Source organism: Pelodiscus sinensis, chromosome 10 (assembly GCF_049634645.1).
Source record: "Pelodiscus sinensis isolate JC-2024 chromosome 10, ASM4963464v1, whole genome shotgun sequence".
NCBI lineage: Eukaryota > Metazoa > Chordata > Testudines > Trionychidae > Pelodiscus > Pelodiscus sinensis.
Genome location: NC_134720.1, coordinates 42,123,490 through 42,144,531, shown reverse-complemented (window position 1 = coordinate 42,144,531; position 21,042 = coordinate 42,123,490). Strand labels below are relative to the sequence as shown.

The window sequence follows — 21,042 nt, the reverse complement described above, 5'->3', positions numbered from 1 at the left end:
ATGAAGCCAATGATTTTAATCTTACCTCATAAATAACATTTTCTAGAATTTTAATCATTTTTATTGTTCCTCTTGACTTTAGCCAACTTTTTCACACCTTTCCCAAAGGGCATGTCTAGACTACATCCCTCTTTCAAAAGAGGGATGTAAATTAGACAGATCAAAATTGCAAATGAAGATGGGATTTTAATTTTCTGTGCTTCATTTGCATAATGGCGGCCACATGTTCTTTCGAAAAAGGGCTGCTCTAAAGTGAAACCACCATCTAGACGCGGTTCTTTAAAAAAAAACAACACCCTCTCCAAACCTTTTTCAAGAGATCCTGTACTCCTGAAAAAGGTTGTTGTTGTTTTTTTTAAGAACCGCGTCTAGATAGTGGTTTCACTTTCGAACAGCCCTTTTTCGAAAGAACACGTGGCCGCCATTATGCAAATGAAGCCTGGGAAATTCAAATCTTGGCTTAATTTGCAATTTCGATCTGTCTAATTTACATACCTCTTTTAAAAGAAGGATGTAGTCTAGACATGCCCAAAGTGTTGTGGCCAGAACTAGACAAAGTACTCCAGCTGAGGTCTTATCAGTGCTCAGTGCAATCATTTCTCAAGTCCTGCTAATAAATCCTAGAATGACATTCACATTTTTGCAACAATATTACATTGCTGACTCTCATGTAGTTTGTGATCTGCTTATAAAACCCAGTTTTTTTTCTGCAGTACTCCTTCCCATACAGTCATTTTCAATTTTGCATTTGTTTAATGGATTATTCCTTCCTAAGTGGAGTACTTCCCATTTGTCCTTATTGAATTTTCTCTGATTTATTTGAGACCATTTCTCCAGTTTGTCAAGATCATTTTGAATTCCAATCCAATAATGGCAATCCCTCCCTTTTGTATTCTATGGAAGAGAATTCCACAGTTTAATAGGCATTTATAAAAATGCACTATATTTAACCACTTTTAAATTGGTCATCTTTCAGTTTCATTACATTCCCCTTTTTTTCCTTTTATTTGACCATAAGGGAATCCAAATTACCTTCTTTTACAGCTTTTTTTCCCTATTAGGTGAGTGTACATTTACCATATTCCCTCACATTTATATCCTCTCTAAAGTAAACAGTGACACTCCCCCGCCCCATCTTTTCATATAGAAGCCTTGCATTTTTGTTACCCTCAGGCTCCTCTTTTTCCGCATTATCCTTTTAGAGATGGGGTAAAATGCTCACAATGTTGTCTGCGTGACTTTGGAGCCAGAATCACAATATCAAAAGTGACGTGGCATCCTAATGCTCACTGAAAGAAAAAATAGCACTTCCGGATCAAAGACAGTGGGGGGGGGGGGGGCGCAACCTGCAGCCCATGGGCCGCGTGTGACCCAGTGGGGTCCTGTGTGAGGCCCACAAGACATGTTGCTTATCGCTGCCCATGTGCAGGGTTGCCAGATTCCAAATATTTCTGCATAGTTCCCTCCCCCCCCCGCCTCCAAGTTGTATTAAAGTGACATGATGTAAAGCAAGGACATATGAAGGGAGGTGCATGCTCACTGCACATAACACTGACTATGAGAGCCAGGTGCCCTCTTCGCATCCAATCAAAGCATTGCTATGGTTCAATCGGCGCACTCCACACATTCTAGGTACACAAGTACAGTTGGCAAAACCTATCCCAGGAGACTGTCTTGGTTATGACAATCTTGTGGTCCACTGAAATGAAGGAGGGCCACTCATGCAGTCCAGTCACTAACCTAAGGTCAGAGAGGGACAACCAAGAGCTAGATTCTAGTTACTCAGGATCCTAAAAATGCAGATAAGCACTGACTAGGATTTTTCACAAAAGCACCTGGGTGCTTTAAGTTCCATTGACATAATAAAAGCTAATCATATATTACCTGTATGTGTCAACACTCTGAAACGTTTGGCTTTAAGTTTTCCTCAACTTTAAATATCCTTGATTTCTATTGTTTCACTACGATAAGATATACTTAGAAAAGCTTTTATTTTTTTTAAAAAAACATTAACATTACAGATATATTCTCAAATTTAACTACATCTTACAGTGTTCTTTTTTTTATCTGGGCTTCTAAACAAATTCCTTGCCTGGAGACAGAACACTGTATATACCAACAGCTTGAGAACTGCTTGTGAGAAGATGATTGGCTTCTGGAATATGGTTAGAGAGTCTGTGTTGATATCTTGACCTTAGATCCTGCCTTCTGTAATTAAGTAACAGCTAGCTACACATTAGTTAAACTTATTTAGGCCATTTTTTAATACAAAATTTAATCTACTTGGGAGAATTTACAACAAAGGTAGCCAAGTGAATATCTAAAATCAAATTTCAGCAAGGACAATATCTCGCATCCTGCATCAATGTAAGTGACAAATTGCCAAATATTTTCAACATATGAAAATTTCTGTATTAGTCTTTGCATATTTCAAAGGTGAAAGCTAGAATCACTAATGATGACAAAATACATACACAAGGCCCCACATACATACAGTATGCTCGACTGTATCCCAAGCCTATAATTTGTTGTCTACAGTGGACAAGTAGAGATCAAAGCAATGTAAGTAAACTGAAGAACAGCTTCACACAGCAACTGCTCAATACCTATATTAGGTGGCCTGTTGCTGATGAGGGAAATACAAAGTTAATACTGCAGTCAAATTAAAAATGTGCTGATGAACATCCAGTGAAGAGCCCATTCAATTCACCAGGAAGGTATCATTTAAATAGGTTGGTGCTAATTCTACCTTTTCCACAGAGAACATTTCAAAATACACATGAAGAAACTAAGACCAAAGCATAAGAGTATATGATAAAAGAACCACTGGAACACATATTTGCAATGGAATAAAAAAAGGAGACATGTCACTGACAAAAGTTTAGCACCCTAAAAGGTGACATCACAAAATTACTGAAAACTATGACTATGTTCATTGATGAAAAATTAAAAAATGTACCCACAGTTACTAATCAGTCGTATTTCTGAAATCTTACTTTATTTCTCTACCCCTGAAACAAGAAATAACTGCTCTGTTTTCATTTGGAAACTGAATACAAGTGGTGGGGTAGGGTTGGGGGAAAGGATGGTAGGGGAGACAGTGCCATAGCAGAGAGGAAAAATTCTAAGAGAATGCCACGAATAAACTGGGGAACCATCACAAGTGAATTGAATCATGGATGCACTAACAGGCTGACTAGTGATGGTGTGTTGGATGTGCCATAAGAATGATGTTTAAAATCTTGTTATATAGTGATCAGAATGTGGCAATTCAATGCAGGACAACAGATATAACTGTGACATTGGCAGACTAGGTATCACCTCATACCAAGGCCCCTAGTCTTCACTGCATAGCTAGAAACCAGGCTGGGTCACCTGTGTGTTAAAATTGTTAAAACAGATACTACATTTTTGTGTTTGGACTTTGTGGTATGCATGTAAATTGCTTTGTGTCTTAATTTCACTTATCATGTCTATATCCCATGTTATAAGGTAACCTTTTAACATATTTGCTCTGTAAGTATAAAAGTGGTTTCTACAAAACCAGAAATCCTCCAGTCAGGAGAGAAGCCTCACCAAGTGTGAAATCCTTGTTATTTCAAGAGGTTTTGTTTCCTGCCCAACAAAAGAAGGTCTGTAGATGTCAGACAAGCCATTGTGGGACATAAAGAACAAAAGACTTTGTTGATGGCTTCCCCAATACCCATGAAAAGGAGACAGGCACAAAGGCTGGTCTCATGACCTTCCGCTGTTGGAGAAGGGAATGAAAATCCCTACCAAGAGAATTGTTATCTCTATATTGTTCAAACTCTGAGAGGGGTAAAAGAGGGAAGCAAGAGATTCCTGACTGTTTAGCTTGGATTAGCTATGAAGGACAGATAGAACTTGAATATTACTGGATAATTTATTACATTTTGGAACCGAAGACTGGAATTCATACGTGTGTATGTGTTTATCTGCTTTAACCTCGTAAACTCATTTTTTCTTGGTTAATAAATCTTTAATTAGTTCATCATAGGATTGGCTATAACTGTGTTGTATTTGGTTTGAAGTCTGAAGTGCCTTTTCTCTGGGGTGAGTGGCTGGCCCTTTGAGATTGGGAATAACATGAATATTGTGATTTTGCGTGAAAGGAACTCTCTGTCACAAAAGTAAGCTTTCTTGGGTGACAAGACAGATCAGAGAACCCCAGGGGACTGTTTCTGACTCCATGTTAAGACTGTAATAGTGCTCGAGAAGTTCACACTTGACACCTGTCTGGGAAAGTCTAAATATTAAATTTACAACCAATTTGGGGTTTGTGCCCTGATTCTTCATTATCGACCCTCAAGGCTGGTATTCACATTCATAAGCCACTCCCAGCAATTTGATAGTAACATTGAACACAATTCTGTCATTGGTTAAACTGATTTATTTCCTGACTTGTAGCAGTTTTGCATTTTGTTCATTCCGTGCTACTTACAGTAACCTATTGGGAAAAATTCTAGCTTCAGATGCACCTGCGTAAGTTTGAATTAGCCTAATAAGTTACCGTAAACAGCAGAGCATGAATTGGCCCAATCTGTTACTGTAGCATAGCATAAACAAGGTACTCAACTGCTATAAGTCAGGAAATAAAATTGAATAGACGATCTTCATTCAGCACCTGTAAAACTGGAGAGCTGAAAACAATGCTAAAGTGCTTAAGCTTGCCGCATCGACAAGCCATAACAGGAAGTTACAAAATGTGTCTCATGGCATCCATTCCTACTCAACATATCACAGAACAATAAAACTGCAAGCATCAAAGCCAAGCCCAACCTACATAATGACTCACTTTGGGAAACTTCTACAATGGCGGTTTATGAAACAACTAGCAAATGATAATATGAGGAATGCATACAGCTACAATGTAAAACTATAGGGACACCTCGCTGGAAAAATGAGAAACCATAAAGGGCACTATGAAGACTATAGTTCAGGAATTGTAGCATGTAAAACCAGTTACGGCTGGACATAGCTAAATAAGGACTTGTTCTGGAAGATACCAAAGGTGCCCTGCTATTTCAAGGGGTGTTAAGTACATTCAGCAGCTCAGAAGTTCAGCCATAAAGGTAATAACTGCAGCTCGTGACTTCAACATAAAACCATGACAAAAGCAAGCCAAACTGTCATAAACTGTCTCAATTGCAATTATTAATTATCTAGTATATTAACTAGACATCCAAGTCAGAAGGAGACTTCTCAGTGGTATCCTCCTGCAGGTAAATTACCACACACAATGTGGCCCAGGTGTGCTCAGTTTCAACAAATGCTAGTTTCCAGGTATCTCCCTACCGGAAATAGCTCTTGTGCTTCCAGATCAGTGGAAAGACTGGCAGGAAAATCCTCACCTTCCTGAAGCTTTTACCACCTGTTTCTAAGATATATATGTCTGGATATAGATATACATCTTAGAAACAAGTTTGGAGGTTGTTGTGGGGCATGTGGTGGCAGGGGAGGGAAGACATGCCCGTTCTCAACCCCTGCCTCTATTTTATGCTGCAAATCTGCAAGAAAGCAATAAGAAACCGGACCCTGGCAGTGGTGGCCCGTCCATAGGCGTGAACTAGGCAGTCACCTTGGGTGCCAAATTAAATGGCTGTTGAGGGGTTTGGAGGCAGGGGGGCCGACCACGCGCTGATCGCACGTTTCGCCTAGGGCGCCAGTTGCCGGCAGCTCGTCTAGGGCTGCTCTTGGACCTTGGTGCCATTAAATCAACACAAAATGTAAACAGTGTAGCAAAAGCAAACCAAACCCCATCCCTATTTTAAATCAGGCCAAATTGCATTCAACATTTTTACATCCATAAAAGTACAAAATGTCACTTTATGTGACAAGATCTATAGATGCTTTTAACTCCCCACTTATTTTTAGTGAATGGCTATGCTGCTATATCTCTATTTGCTTATGTTCTTCTAATAAAACTGTAAATTTCTGGAAAGAGTTGGGTACAGAAAGCTTCTGCATCATTTGGATTCGTATTTTGTACAATTCTCAAGAACAAATGCAATCCTCACTATTTCCAGCTAAAATATTGTATGCACATTCAAGTATCATTGCATTCCCCTTTTTGTGTGTGAAAATAACTACCTCTTAAGTTATTCACCCAAAGATAGTATAAAAAAGGCTGTGAAGCAATCACAACTGCACCCCTCCATCTAAAATGTCCATATAGTAATTTTAGAAAATTCAGTTGTCTGGTGATAGTAGGGAAAATCAAAGCTATTAAGTTATCCTAATCTCATTTTTTACAATATATATTACATACAGTTCAGGGATAACACGTATTCACAGCGCAAATCAGATAAAAGAAATATGCTGGACTACATTCTGTTCCCCAGTGACACTGGTGTAAATTCAGAGTAACGCCAGTGTGGGTACTCATGGTTTACACTGTATAGAGCAATTCAGAAAAAAAGCACCCAGGGACTATTGTCACACTGAGCATAAACATTACTCTCCATAGATTTAAAGAAGAAAAACACTAATGAATCTCGAGTTTAAATTCTTGAATAAGCAACCCTATTTGCTACAGATAAAGCCCATTGCTTCTTGTCTTGACAGTGGACGTGTAGCACATTTGATCACAATGCTCTTTTTTAACTACCCTTAACGTAATTGAAAATTGTTACCAGGTCTCCCCTCAGTCTTCTTTTCTCTAGAATAAATGAGTCCAGGTATTTTTTTTAATCTTACCAGGTAGGCCGCATTTTTAAAAAACTTTTATTTTTGTTTCTCTCCTCTGGTCTCTCTCTAATTTACGTACCTCTTTCCCAGAGTCTGGCAACTAGAATTGGACATACCAAGTAGAACAGGACAATTGCCTCCTGTTTCTTACATATGACACTCCTGTTAATACAACCCTGAATTATGTTAGCCTTTTCCACATTTTTACTAAGATTCATTTTGTGATCCATTATAATCCCCAAATCCTTTTCAGCAGTACTACCACCTAGCCAGTTATTCCCCATTTTGTAGTTTTGCATGGACTTTTCCTTCCTAAATTCAATACTTTGCACTCATCTTTATTAAATTCACCATGTTGATTTCAGACATCAATATTTTCATTTATGACTTGAATAATAGAGTAGAGATTATGCTTATAAAATTTGGAGACAATCCCAAGGTGGGAGGAGTTGCAAACATTTTGCATAATAGAATTCAAAATGACCTTGACATATTGGGGTATTATCCATTAAAATTAAATATCTCCACAAACTGTATTAACTACTTTAAGCTGTCTTTTACCACTGTGTCAATTTTACTATCTTCTTTTTCAGATACTTAGCAAATGTACTAAAAGTGAAATCATAGTTCTCTTGCGTTAATTAGCACTGAAAGTGTAGCCAACAACTATCAAAGCCTTATAGTTACAAAGTTGAGTGGACTTTTGTGGGTGATTCTACAGCAGGGGTTCCAAAACTGGGGGGGGGGGGGGCGTTCCCCTCTGGGGGTGTGTGAAGAAATTCCAGGGGGGGAATTTCTATAATGATTATAGTCACATTGTCTTTGTCTTTAACTAGATAACACCTGTGAAAACGGACATCCTGAAAGGATTAAAATCTGATTCCAAATCCATGCCACTTTTCATCTTATTAAAATAAGTAGGAGATGTTATTGAAATAATGTGAAAGCCCACTCATTCTCTGAAAGCCATGTGATTGGGTTTATGTTGGAGCATGTCCCTCTACAAGGACAAAAATCTCATAAATTAATTTATACACGCCACAAAACAAGGCATGAATGTTACCTTTTCCTCTCAGTAAATGGCAGTCTTATACTGTAGTAACTCATTTTGCTAATCAATCAGTTAATTCCAAATTACAGTAGAGTAAGAGAAGAATCACAACCACTATTTTACATTTATAGGGCACTTTTCACTATGAAAGTTCCTAAAGTTATTTATATATTAAAGAACTAATAAAAAACAGCCATATTTAAAGTAAACCAGTAACCCACTCGCATAGCATACTGCACAAAAGTTGTAGAAGGGAAATTTCTCCAGAGAAAAAACTTCTACTCATGACATATTCACTAGAGTGGGGTGATTAGATGCAACTATTTTCTTTTTTTTTCTTTCCAACTTCTTATTTTACATGTTATGCAATTATTCATGTACATAATGACTATTCTTTGGTTTCAACAACATATCTAAATCTAAGAGGAAAGGCACAGTATCTGGATGAATTTTTATCAAATGTGTACAAAACCATATGGATGGGGTAACTAAATGATTTTTGTTTCCCATTTCCTTTCAACTATCCTGACATCAGTACTGCTTTGGATGAGTTATATACAGTATATTCATCTATTTTTTTAAATGAATGCCTCTGTTGTATTTGCATTGCTTGAATATTCTAGTGAGAAACTGATGACAGAAATGTTTTGTATATTGAAAGAATGCCACACAATATTAGTGTGAGCATTTCCACAGATATGTGACTCTTGGAGGAATATTCTGCCAATGAGATTAGAGAAGCCATAACATCTGACTCTTGCCCAATTAAAAACCAAGTAAGGTATCTCAGATATGGGAAACTCTCAATAAAATGATTGTGAATGATCCATATTGCAAGAATTATTCAGTACCCTTATCAGTGTTATCAGATTCATCACTCAGCACCCCGTAAGTGGGAATACAACTAAATACAATAGAATAGAATCAGAAACCTCATAAATGGTTAAGAATCAGAGATCCTATAGAATCTTCTGTCAGTAATTCACAATTGAATTTGTATGTGAATGAAAACAAGAAAAACCCTGCCCTCTGAAAGCTAAAATAAATCAGAACATTCTGAAGGGTTGTGAATCTGACTTCAGATTTAGAATCATCTAGAGAAAATATAGAATTCGTATATATTTTAGGGCCTGATCTTTGTAGTCTTTATTCACTGAAACTATCTCTGTGCAAATACTGCTCTTATTCATACAGTGTTTTAAAAAGCAAAAGTTGGCCTACTTAAGTTGGTGCAAAGACACTACTCATATGAATAAAGTAATGCAGGATTGCGTCATTAAAAGTCTAGAGGTGAGAGGAATTCAGCTAGTCAGTGAAGCCAAATTCAGGGAACCAGGAGATCTGCATTTAGTTCTTGGTTCTGCTAGAGATTTGCTATGTTATCTTAGAAATTTCAATTATTATTACTACTGTACATAACTGCCATATAAAAATGCAAATAATTGGAGTATTACTGGACATCACACTGGACTGAAGAAATTTCACACTAGGGTATTTATCCCCACTCCTGCATATATCCAAAAATAAATCTTGTTTTTTTAAAAAAATGCCATGTGCTTTAGAAATTAATCCTGCAGCTAATAATTTCAGGTTTTATTTTTCAGTGAAAGGCTTCCCTTATAAATTGGATGAAGATTCTTGTTACTAACTAGAGCACTTAAATTAAAATTCCCAGCATTGTTGTTTTAGTATAGTCTACATATTAGTTTTACAATGCCGCTATAAACATACAAGTACATAAAATCACACCTGTCATAATTTTTTACTGAGAAGAGTCTGAAAGGGATATTGAGGGGGGAAGGAGAGAAAAAGGACTTTACAGCTGAGATAAGCAGAGCTGAGGCATTTTCCATTCACTGGTAGAAAATCCGACAATCTTATTTGTGAGTGGCTCCAGGACATAGCACAAAACCAGCAAAGGCTGTTGTCATCAGCTTTCACATTTAATAGACTATCCTACATATTTTGGCAGTAACTACAATAACAATTGAAGCTGATATTCTGTGAAAACAAAATATTTCCTGTTCACATTATCCTTTTTTTTTTTCAAACTTTCAAATGGCATAAAAACAGAAGATAGGTTTTAATCTGCATATTGCACACTATCCAGATAGCTCTTCTCCAAAGTTGAGGAAACATATGCTGTCAGCAAAGTACAAAATGATTTCCTTGATTCTAATACCTGTGATAGTAGCATGATAATAACTGTGTGAGATAACTTTTCCCTCCTTTCAAAATAATTATGGCTCTCCCAATTTCAGCATCTGTGTTGCCAGATGTTACTATAAAACACGTAAGCAATGGGCATGAACGCTGCATAAAACTGGCTAGCAGCCATACTTCTTTGTCTGAATACCTCAGCAGATGCAGGTGGTTTGCAGGAATCCAAAATTTGAAACCCCACACCATGCAAATCCAGTTACAGGAACAGGAGGAAAAGAGCATCAGCAAGTAATGCATTGTGTCCAGAGGGGTTCAACAACATAACCACTTTAGTTTGACTGAGATTGACATTTCTCCCATCATACTGCAAGCTGATGTCAGGGCAATGCTAACTTGTCTCAGACCAGAATATAAATAAATAAATAAATAGATAGATAGCAAACTGGCAGGCACAAAAATTAATGTCACTATAAATTCCTAATAAAAACTGCATGTTGAAGTTAAGGCAACTAACCACATCCTAATGAAGGTTTGGAGGAAAATGCTTTAATATTGAGGCATAATATTTGACAACTGAATGACAAATTAGTTATTTAAAAAACAGGCACGAGAAGCAGAATTTTTGAAACATTATAATCAAATGTATAAATCATTCATACTTAAGACAGACACTTGTAACTTACACCAAGCTCATTGCTTGTAGATGATAGCACAGGTTTCATATAGGAGAGATTTTATAGAGACTTATTTGGCATAGATCACTAAAGTGGGGCAATTTGAAATCAAATTACCTTCAATAAGGAAGGAGTCCAAATCTTAGTTAAAATTTGTGATAGACGTTTAAAAGTGTATGCATATATATTGGATCAAATTAATTGTAGGAGACAGGATTAAAAAAATGCCCTTTAGCATTTTAGAGATATAACATTACTGTTCTAATATTTTATAATGAAGTTACCTGACATTAGTATAAGAAATAAAAAGAAATGAATTAATGCATCTATCACTTTATTTATATAGGGCTTTTCATAGTAAGCACTTCAAAACTTTTTGGTAAGGGAGAGCTCAAATCTTCAACTGAGTTTAGGAAAATTCACACAATTGATCATTTCTTTTACATGAAAAATTGGGGGTGGGGGGAAAACACTGTTTAACCCAGATGTGAAAAATTAGCAAGCAGAGAGTAAATTTAGTACATTCTGGTGGAGTGTTGTGCAACCAGAGAGCAAAACTACAGAAAGTCTAAGAGGGGTAACCGTGTTAGTCTATATCCTAGTGACATTAAAAAAAAGCTCAGCACCAGGTTCTTAAGAGCTACTCTATAAGCCTCATTAAGAATGGACACTCTAATTGACAATATTTTCCCCATTTTTTTCCTTCTCTTGGGCTCTGTTTATATAGCAGTGTTCTTTTGGAATAACGGACATTATTCCAAAATAACACAGTCCACATCTACACTATAACCAATTATTTCGATATAATGTCAAAATAATGTTGAGCTGGAGGACTTCTTAATTTGACTCCTGTAGCCCTCATTGTATGAGAAGTAAGGGATGTCAAAGGTAAAGTGCTCTCTCTCAGACCTCCTGCTGGGTAGACAGTGCCAAAAGCCAAAATAAGCTATTTCGACTTCAGCTACTCAATTAATGTAGCTCAAAAGGCATTGCTTATTTCGGCTTTAGCCCTGCTGTGTAGATATGCCCTTTCCTTCCCCATCCCCTCTTTTTCTCTGCTATTTATTTGTACACTGGACCTCTTAACTCCATTCATCTGAAGAAGTATATTGTGCCCACAAAAGCTCATGATACCATCTACATTTTTTGTTTAGTCTCTAAGGTGCTTCAGGACTATTCATTGTTTTTTAAAGTTTTTACAGAAAGTCTGTTAGCCAAAGATTGCATTTGTTATTTAGTGACTGATATCAAAGGGATATCAACCTAGGAGTCCAGATAAATAATCAAGGAACAAATCACCGAAGGCCTTGTTTTAAAAGCACCCTCACTCCAATAGTAAAATCGGTCAACGTTTCCATCATACACTTATTTTCACCGTTGTGTAACTTTGGCTGTAAAACTTTACTCCATGCAAAAACACAGTTTGCAAGCTCTTGGCCTTCCAACAAATGAAACTAAATGTGTCCACACATTTTTAACTGGTAGAAAAAGTTTTTAAAATAATTAAATAAAACGGTGATGTTGACTGGGTTAAAAACATTTCTCGTGGTCGTAAATAAGAGATTCCAGTATATTTTAAAACAAAAGCACTCTATAAGCTCTAACAAAACTCTGCAGATTGAAGCTGCATCTTGAAGTAGAGAGAAAAAATTAGAGTATGTAGAACTTGATTATCAGCTCCACTTGGAACCGCCTCGGGCTCTGTGCTTACAATTTTATGTCATTTTATATAATTATAACTGAGTGCGCATTTCAGGCAGTTTGGCATTTGAACAACTTAAGCTACACCTGCAATCACTTGTTCTTGCAAAATGTCGGCATTATTATTTAATAATAATAATTTAAATAGCTCCTAGGAGCTCCAGCTGTAGTAAGGACCCCAAAGTATTGGGCATGGTATATGCATATAATGAAATATGTTCCGTGCCTTAAAGATTTTACAATTGTAGGCCCCTTTACTATAGGAGCCTCTGACTTGTACTGGGAGGTTCAATCTAGCATGCAGACTACAACTCCCATCATGCCTTGGGGAAAAAGCAGGGAAACTGTTGCTCTCTTCCAGGCAGGAAGAGAGTGAGTTGGTGGGCTCCAATTTGAGAGAGGAGCCAGATTGCTGGCATGGACATTTTTTTCAGACCAGGAGCCTGCTGGAGCTTTGATCTAGGAGGCTGCTTCAAGGGTTCTTGGTGTGATTGTCCCTGGAGGAGAGACACCCCGGTTGTGCCTGTGACTGAGAAGAGCCTGTAGAACTGTAAGTAACTGTGGCTGTTTGAGAAAGTGCTGCCAGGCCGGAGCACAGAAGAGAGACTGACTCTGGGTCCGAAGAGAGACAGAGGGTACGTCTACACTACAGCGCTAGTTCGAACTAACTTAGTTCGAATTAGTTAATTCGAACTAAGCTAGTTCGAACTAACGCATCTAGAACTAAAAACTAGTTCGAACTAGCGTTTTGCTAGTTCGAACTAGTAAGTCCACATTGAGTGGACTCTGAACAGGGCTTAAGGATGGCCGGAAGCAGTGCCGGCAGGGCATAAAAGGAGGACTTAGAGCATGGAGATGCTGTCTCAGGCTAGCCGAGGGCTGCGCTTAAAGGGTCCCGACCCCCACCCCGGACACACAGTTCTAAGGGGTGCCCCGCTTGCAAAGAAGTTCTGGCTTGGAGTGCCCTGAGTGCCCACACTGGGCACATCACACCACTCGGCCATCAGCCCGGCTGCACTTGCCGCAGGCTGCCATCTGCGGAGAGGGAGTAATTGGGGGGCTGCAGGAGAGCTTCCACCCCCAGAAGCCCGCAGAGCCAGCCCAGTCCTCCCCATCGGGGGCTCGTACCCCATTCCTCCCTCATCTCCTTCCACTTACCCTTCCCTAGCCCCCCTTCTTATTGATGTACAAAATAAAGATAACGTTTCTTCCAACATTGACTCTGTCTTTATTGAAAAAAACTCGGGGAGACTGGGAAAAGGAGGTGGGAGAGGGGAAGAGAAAGGCTGGGAGAGGGGAGGGCAACTAACATGATCAGGGGTTGGGAACAGGTCCCAGATGAAGAAAGGCTACAGAGACTGGGACTGTTCAGCTTAGAAAAGAGGAGACGGAGGGGGGACAGGATAGAGGTCTCTAAAAGCAGGGGTTGGGTGGAGAGGGTGCATTCAGAAAAGTTCTTCCTGAGTTCCCATAAAGAAGGACTAGAGGACACCAAAGGAAAGGAATGGGTAGCAGGCTTCAAACTAGTAAGAGAAAGTTGTTCTTGACAAAGCAAATAGTCAACCTGTGGAACTCCTTGCTGCAGGAGGCTGTGAAGGCTAGAACTAGAACAGAGTTTAAAGGGAAGTGAGATAAAGTGATGGAGTTTGGGTCCATGGAGTCCTATTAGCCAGAGGGTAGGAGTGGTGTCCCTGCCCAAAGTTTGTGGAAGGCTGGAGAGGGATGGCACGAGACAAATGGCTTGGTCATTGTCTTCGGTCCATCCCCTCCAGGGTCCCTAGGGTTGGCCGCTGTCAGCAGACAGGCTACTGGGCTAGATGGACCTTTGGTCTGACCCAGGACGGCCATTGTAAGCTCAGGGCTCAGGGTCGGGGGTCTCAGTGGACCCCCTTGATTTTCATGCACTCCTGCTTCTGGGTGGCCAGGCTGGCAGCTCTCCTGCCCTAGACGGCCACCTTCCTGTGCCTAGTGCGGAGATCATGGACGATGTCCACGATGTCCGCACTAGCCCAGGCGGGTGCCCACCTCTTGCGGTCCAGGGCAAGCTCCCGGGAGCCGCCAGCCTGGTCCCGGGAAGAGGGGGTGGGCTGGGGGGGCATCGGGTGGGTGGCTCTGTGCCGTGCCAGGTGCAGGGTCTGCTAGCTGGGTGCTGGCAGGCTTGCACCTGGCACGGGCACCGTAGCCAGCCCGTGCCCCTTTAAGGGGTCCGGGGCCGGGAGGGGGGCAATAGAGTTTCTCTGGTGTTGGCCAGAGTGGCTACCAGGGAAACCTGGGGAGGGCTAGCCTCCCACTAGTTCGAACTAAAGGGCTACACAGCCCTTAGTTCGAACTAGCTAGGTCGAACTAGGCGTTAGTCCTCGTAAAATGAGGTTTACCTAGTTCGAACTAAGCGCTCCGCTAGTTCGATTCAAATTCGAACTAGCGGAGCGCTAGTGTAGCACCTATTAAAGTTAGTTCGAACTAACGTCCGTTAGTTCGAACTAACTTTGTAGTGTAGACATACCCAGAGTGATTTGCACCAGTGAACCAGAGCTGCTGGCATTTGGTGGGGCCTGCTCCAGTGTCAGAGGGATTTTGTAGTTGCTGCCCACCTGGACTGAAACACACACAAACTGCACAGTGCTGTCTGCACTCCATCGATTAGATGTATATTATTTATAATGATTGTTTTGGAGTTAGATCCAGATTATTACTGGAATAAGTTTATTCCTGGAGGCTCCCAAGGCACATCATTAAGTGTGTACGGGGGGGGGGGGGGGGGCAGCCCGGTGGAGGCACGGCCATTTTATATTCCTTTAGAAGCAAGGGACTGCAGCAAAGGAGTAGATAGGGAAACCCCAACTATCCAACATCACCACTGGAATACTCAGGATCTTCTTTAATGCTATAAACATCTGGCATCCAGGCAGACAGGAAAGTGTTGCTTGCTCCCGAGTAACCCAGGGAGGAAAGAGGGGGTTACACAATCTATATAAACAAGTTGCCAGATTTTAAAAATAAAATAATTAAATTGTTGACTTTCTTACTTTAGGGGGTCTGGGTGCACAATAAAGTTTCTTTTGAATTATTTTAACAAACAGGTGCATATCAATGTTGTATAAGTCAAGTTGTATGATTTACTCTGTATAGTATCAGAGGGGTAGCTGTGTTAGTCTGGGCCTGCAAAAGCGACAAGGAGTCCTGTGGCACCTTATAGACTAACAGATGTATTGGAGCATAAACTTTCGTGGGCAAAGACCCACTTTGTCAGATGCATGTCATCTGTATAGTGCTGATCTCAAACCTTTGACCTTATATGATTTTTTTCATCTTAAAAGGAACAGCCAGTTTATGTTATTTCATATAGCACACATCTGCCAAAGGTTTCAAGTCAGCTCATCCAAGCAACAGAAATTATTACGATAATTCAAGATCCCATCATGATGCCGTAAGTTTTAGAAACATATAAAGGGCAGGTTCTGAACTCAGTTTTGCCATTGTGAATACAGATGAAGACCAAAGACTCCAGAATAATTAATTTACACTGAAGTAATTGACATCACAATCCAGAGCAAAATTTTTGACAGCTTGCAAAATGGGCTACATTAAGAGCCCTAACAAAGTAGGGTATTCCAAAGGATGAGAACTATTGCCGCAAAAACACAGGCAATACCTATTTCATGCCTTACATGCAACCAAACCCCAAAACGCCATAGGCTCAGAAGTAAGCAGGAGAGATGATGTATAGGTTGAGAAGCATAGTGGGGTGAGTTACCTAATCCATTCAGAACTTCAAATGTGGTAGAGACCAAACATTCCTGTACAATATGACAGGAGCCATTAGAAAAGTCAAGCAATACACACAATATAGTCTATTTCCTTAAACAGTTCACTTAGGGTATGTCTATACTACCACCCTAGTTCGAACTAGGGTGGTTAATGTAGGCATCCGAAGTTGCAAATGAAGCCCAGGATTTAAATATCCCGGGCTTCATTTGCATCTTGCAGGGCGCCGCCATTTTTAAAGCCCCGGTAGTTCGGATTAGGCTCTCTATTCTGAACTACCGGTACACCTTGTTCCATTAGAGAGCCTAATCCGAACTACCTACTCCGTGCCGCGTGTAGCCGCGGGCATGGAGTCCGAACTACCGGGGCTTTAAAAATGGCGGCGCCTGGCAAGATACAAATGAAGCCTGGGATATTTAAATCCCGGGCTTCATTTGCAACTTCAGATGCCTACATTAACCACCCTAGTTCGAACTAGGGTGGTAGTGTAGACATACCCTTAGACACAATGGAGTCAGTGTTACAGTGTATAAGAGCAGGGTAGGTATCTCTTTCAATATTTTGCAAGCCTTCTACTGATATAGTCTCCAGTGTTCTTTGTTTCAGAAACCAACCAGAAGACGTATGTATATGTTATTGGGCTTGGTTGCTATGGCCATGCTCTGGTGGGTTCTTCAGACTATTATTTTGTGTACAGGGCAAGAAGGACAATAATTGCTAATTAACAGAACCACTGCTGATGCATCTCTATTGTTGTAATAGAAAGGAGGAAATCCAGAGCGCCTATGGAGCCAGTGGATCATGGAAGAGACCTATGATCGCTTCCTTGGAGCACGGGAGGGGGCAAACACCACCCTCATCACGAATAAAACAATATAGGGGAATAGTCCAAAGAAGATCGTCATGGATATTTCCTAAAGCTGACCCAATTTTAGAGGGGACAGCATGGCCTTAAATTTGAGCTTTGACTCTATTGGCTTTAGGGTTGCAATCCAGTCAGATCTGCAATGTTTGCAGAACACAGCTTTTTTGTTTTGTTTTTGTGAGCCTCAAGTCATTGCAAAGTCAGGGGAAAATAAAATGAGACTTCAAAATTCATGAAGTTTGCTCTTCCTAAGGGAACTCCAGATCATTGTTGCTGTCACAATCTGAACACGTTGCCATTTCTGTAAAATAGCAATGCTGCTATTGTAAAGTGGGAATTATATTAATTCGGTTGGGATGTGACGAAAGCATGGAAAAACAGCTTCCACATCCATAGCAGGGAGGCATGATTAAGTTTTTATATTTCTGAAATGATATGTAAAAAAACCACCCTTTTAAAAATAGTTTCTTTTTAAAAGTGTTTGACACAACAGAGCTGCAAACCCAAGATAATACCCCCAATTCCTCATATAACAGGGAATGGCCATGTGAGAACATTCCAGAGAAAATATTACCAAGTTCAGTTTGGCTTAGACATGTGTTATTGCCGAGAATCAAATACTCAAGTTTATTTTGGTTTAGTTAACAAAAGTGAACATTAATATCAACTACACCAGACACCACAATGACGTCTCTGATGTTCTGATTAGTTAGAGGGTAAGATTATGGCATAGATCTGTGACTTAGAAAGAGCTCCATACTTTTTCTGCTCCAGTCCTGAGGTGGCAGGGCCAGAGCTCATTGGTGCTGGAACTAGGGACGCTGCACCTCCTGGCTTAAAGTGGTTTCCATCATATACAGGATTTATTGATTTTTTGCACCCCCTACTGTGTAAATTGTTCCAGCATCCCTGCTAAAGCTATCATCCAGTATCAGCTCCACTTCTCACTGCTGCCATGGTAGTAGGGGCCCCGAAAATCATCAGCCACTATGGACAATGGCTGGCCCTGGAACTATCAACAATCATGGTTGGCGGGCGCTGGCCACCTCCCACCAAGCTCCGGCTTCAGTGGTCTCCCCGCCCCATCAGCTCTCTCATATTTTTACTAATAATAACCAGGACAAAATCTCAACATCAGTTACAATGAAGGAATGTAAGTCAATTAAACACACAAATTCAACAGTACTAATGTTCTAAAGGCCAAATGCTACAGCCTTTAATCAAGCAAAACTCTCTTTGACTTCTTTAGGAGTTTTCCTCAATGACGGGTTGCAGAATTTCACCCCATCTGACCACAAATGACAAAATATAGACAGATCTTTTAAAAGGAGATGCACAGTTAAAGCAAGTCACTTTGGACCCAGAATTACGACACTTTCACTAAACATTACCTTTCTCCATTAGTAACCCAATTTACATTAGTGGGACTACTTACAGAGGCTGGTTCTCCCTAAAGGGTATGTCTACACAGCAAAGTTATTTTGAAATAACAGCCGTTATTTCAAAATAACTTTACTAGCATCTACACAAGCCAACCGCTATTTCAAAATTAAATTGAAATAGCGGAGGGCTTATTTTGAATTTGGTAAACCTTATTCCACGAGGAATAGTGCCTATTTAGAAATTGCTAGTTTGAAATAAGCGCTGTGTAGACACGGAATAGGGGCTATTTCGAAATAGAGGGGTCTCCAGCTCCTTCCCAGGGTGCCCTGCTGGCCATGCAGGCCTCAACCAGGAAAACTCCACATGCTGGGGGGCAGAACTGTCCATGGACAAACAAAACCCTGGGGCAGAGGGCTCTGACCAGGGCACGGAGGAGGAGGGCCAGGAGCTGCAGGACCCCGGAGGGAGCATGCCACGCAGCCAGGACCCCCGAGCCGTCCCAGCGAACCTGTCACTGGTGTCATCCAAGGCCGGGGAGGCAACAACATGTGAGTCCCCTTATGCGGGGGTGGAAGGGAAGGGAGACCAGGGACTGTGCATGTTGGCATTGCTGACCATGGATCATGCAGCAACCTGTACATGTGCCATGCCATCCCTGGGCACGTGGCCCCAGCTGGCTGCCACGCAGGGGCCTTTGCCTGTTAGCCACACACGTGTATGAAGAGACATGACATGCTCCTGACCCGAGGGTAGGACACAGCAGAACGCCCTCCCTCCACAAGCCCCCTCTACACAGAGGCAGGAGAAATCTTCCCCCTCACACACACGCACACAGACCCACACCACATACAGCACAGGGGCATGGGTGCACTCCTGGGCCAGCTCCCACGCCCGGGGATAGCAGGATATCCTGAACATGGCCTCTGTGCTAGCACATCGGCTCTGATGGTGCGGAGACATGTTGTCCTTGCCTTGCAGAGGGGGGCGGGGCTTTACCCACTGTGTCCCCAGGGATAACTGACCACTTTTCTTGTTTGTCCACAGCCGCATCAGCAGTAAATGCACGGTGCACCACCCTGCCCGGAACATCTTTTCGCACCCGAGCACACTGCAGGCTGACCCGTGCCCAAGAGGACTATCAGTGGCAGCACCTGGGGATACTGGGAGGCCTGCACCACAGCCTCGACCACTGGGTGCACGAAGACCTGCAGCTCCGGTGGGAGAGCTGGCAGGAGCTGCTTGGCCAGGGCCGTGCCATCTGTGACCACCTGCAGACCCTGGTGCAGAGATTGCTGTCTCCTGCCGCTCCAGCCCCTGCTGCCTCCCCAGCTACCGCTCCTCCTCCCACTCCTGCTTCTTCATCCCCATCCCCTCTCCCCCTCCCCACCTGGGGACTCTGAGGCTCCCGCACCCACAGTGCTGGGAGACAGGTGGGCTGGCAAGACCCTGAGCTTCTCCTCCCCCTTCCAATTCCCTCATCCCAGGTTTACCCTTCCCCTCTCCTACCCTCTTGCCTCCCCCCTCCCTCTTTCTTTCCCCAGTCCACCTGAGTTTCATTCCCTCCCTCCACCCAAGTTTTGTTCAATAAAGAGAGTTTGTTTTCTTGAACACGTGAAAGTGGTAAGTGGAAGGACGTGAGGGTGGAATGAGGCACAAGCCCCCAGTGAGGCCCGGCTCACAGCAACACATCCAGGAGAAGCACCAGAGTGCCCAGGGGAATCTCCGGCTCCATGCTGCAGAGTGCTGTGGTATCCTGAGTGAGGGAACCAGCGCATGCAGAGATAAAAATGCTTTGGTGCCCCTCAGTGAGGTAGGCAAGCAAGCAGGGAAACCTGAGTACCGGCTGTCTGGAGGGGTCTCTTTAAGCACAAGCCTCAGATAGCCTCAGGCAGCAGTCACACAAGGTAACTCCTCACCTGATGCCCTGCCAGAACCAGTTCCAAACGGCCTTAAATGCGATTCAGCATCCAATCAGTGTGGACGCGCTATTTCAAAATAGCAAAATTCTATTTCAAAATGCATTTTGTGTGTAGACGCGTTATTTTGAAATAAGATATTTCAAAATAACTATTTCGAAATTAGATATTACAAAATAATGATGTAGTCTAGACATACCCTAAAGTGAGTAAAAATAGTAGAATCTAGACCTTCCTCCTTAACTTATGTTATTGTATATTTTGCTAGTTTGGTTTGATAACAGAAATCATAGTGTCCCACTAGCTCCTGCACCTATGAAACTAATAAATATAAACAGACTGATTAGGTAGAAATAGCCCACAACAGTGGGAAGAAAATGAGAAATAAGAAGTGACCTTCTGATTGTGCAAACATAAACGATGCAATTTGAATCCTGCCAAACGCTCCAGGGAAAGATACAGTAAATGACTAAAAAAAAAAAAAAAAAGATTCAGATTCAAACTGCTAGAAGGAAAGGAAATCCTGTAGCACCATTATGGAAATTATACACAGTATATGAAAATTCACATATCCTTTTTTTCTGGCAGGAAATACTGCTGTCCAATGAAGCTTTAGTGTTAAAAAAAAGGCAACATAATTATCTGATTAATTTTACTTAGGTCTGAACAGGGAGTTCAAAACAATTGTAAAATTCAACCAACCTGTTTGAAAAAAACTCAAATTTCCTACCAGAAGAAGCCAAAACTTTGTGCTAGCCAGAAATTTTTCCTCAAAATGGTTTGCCAGTAAAAAACACTTAACATCAGAATCAAAAT

At 41.3% G+C, this 21,042-nt stretch overlaps 1 protein-coding gene across 16 annotated transcripts in view; it reads right to left on the bottom strand.

Moving 5' to 3' along the window:
* The window catches only part of NAALADL2 (N-acetylated alpha-linked acidic dipeptidase like 2), a 978,641-nt gene that overhangs the window by 484,101 nt on the left and 473,498 nt on the right, over positions 1-21,042 (bottom strand). The gene's annotated exons all lie outside the window — the stretch shown is intronic.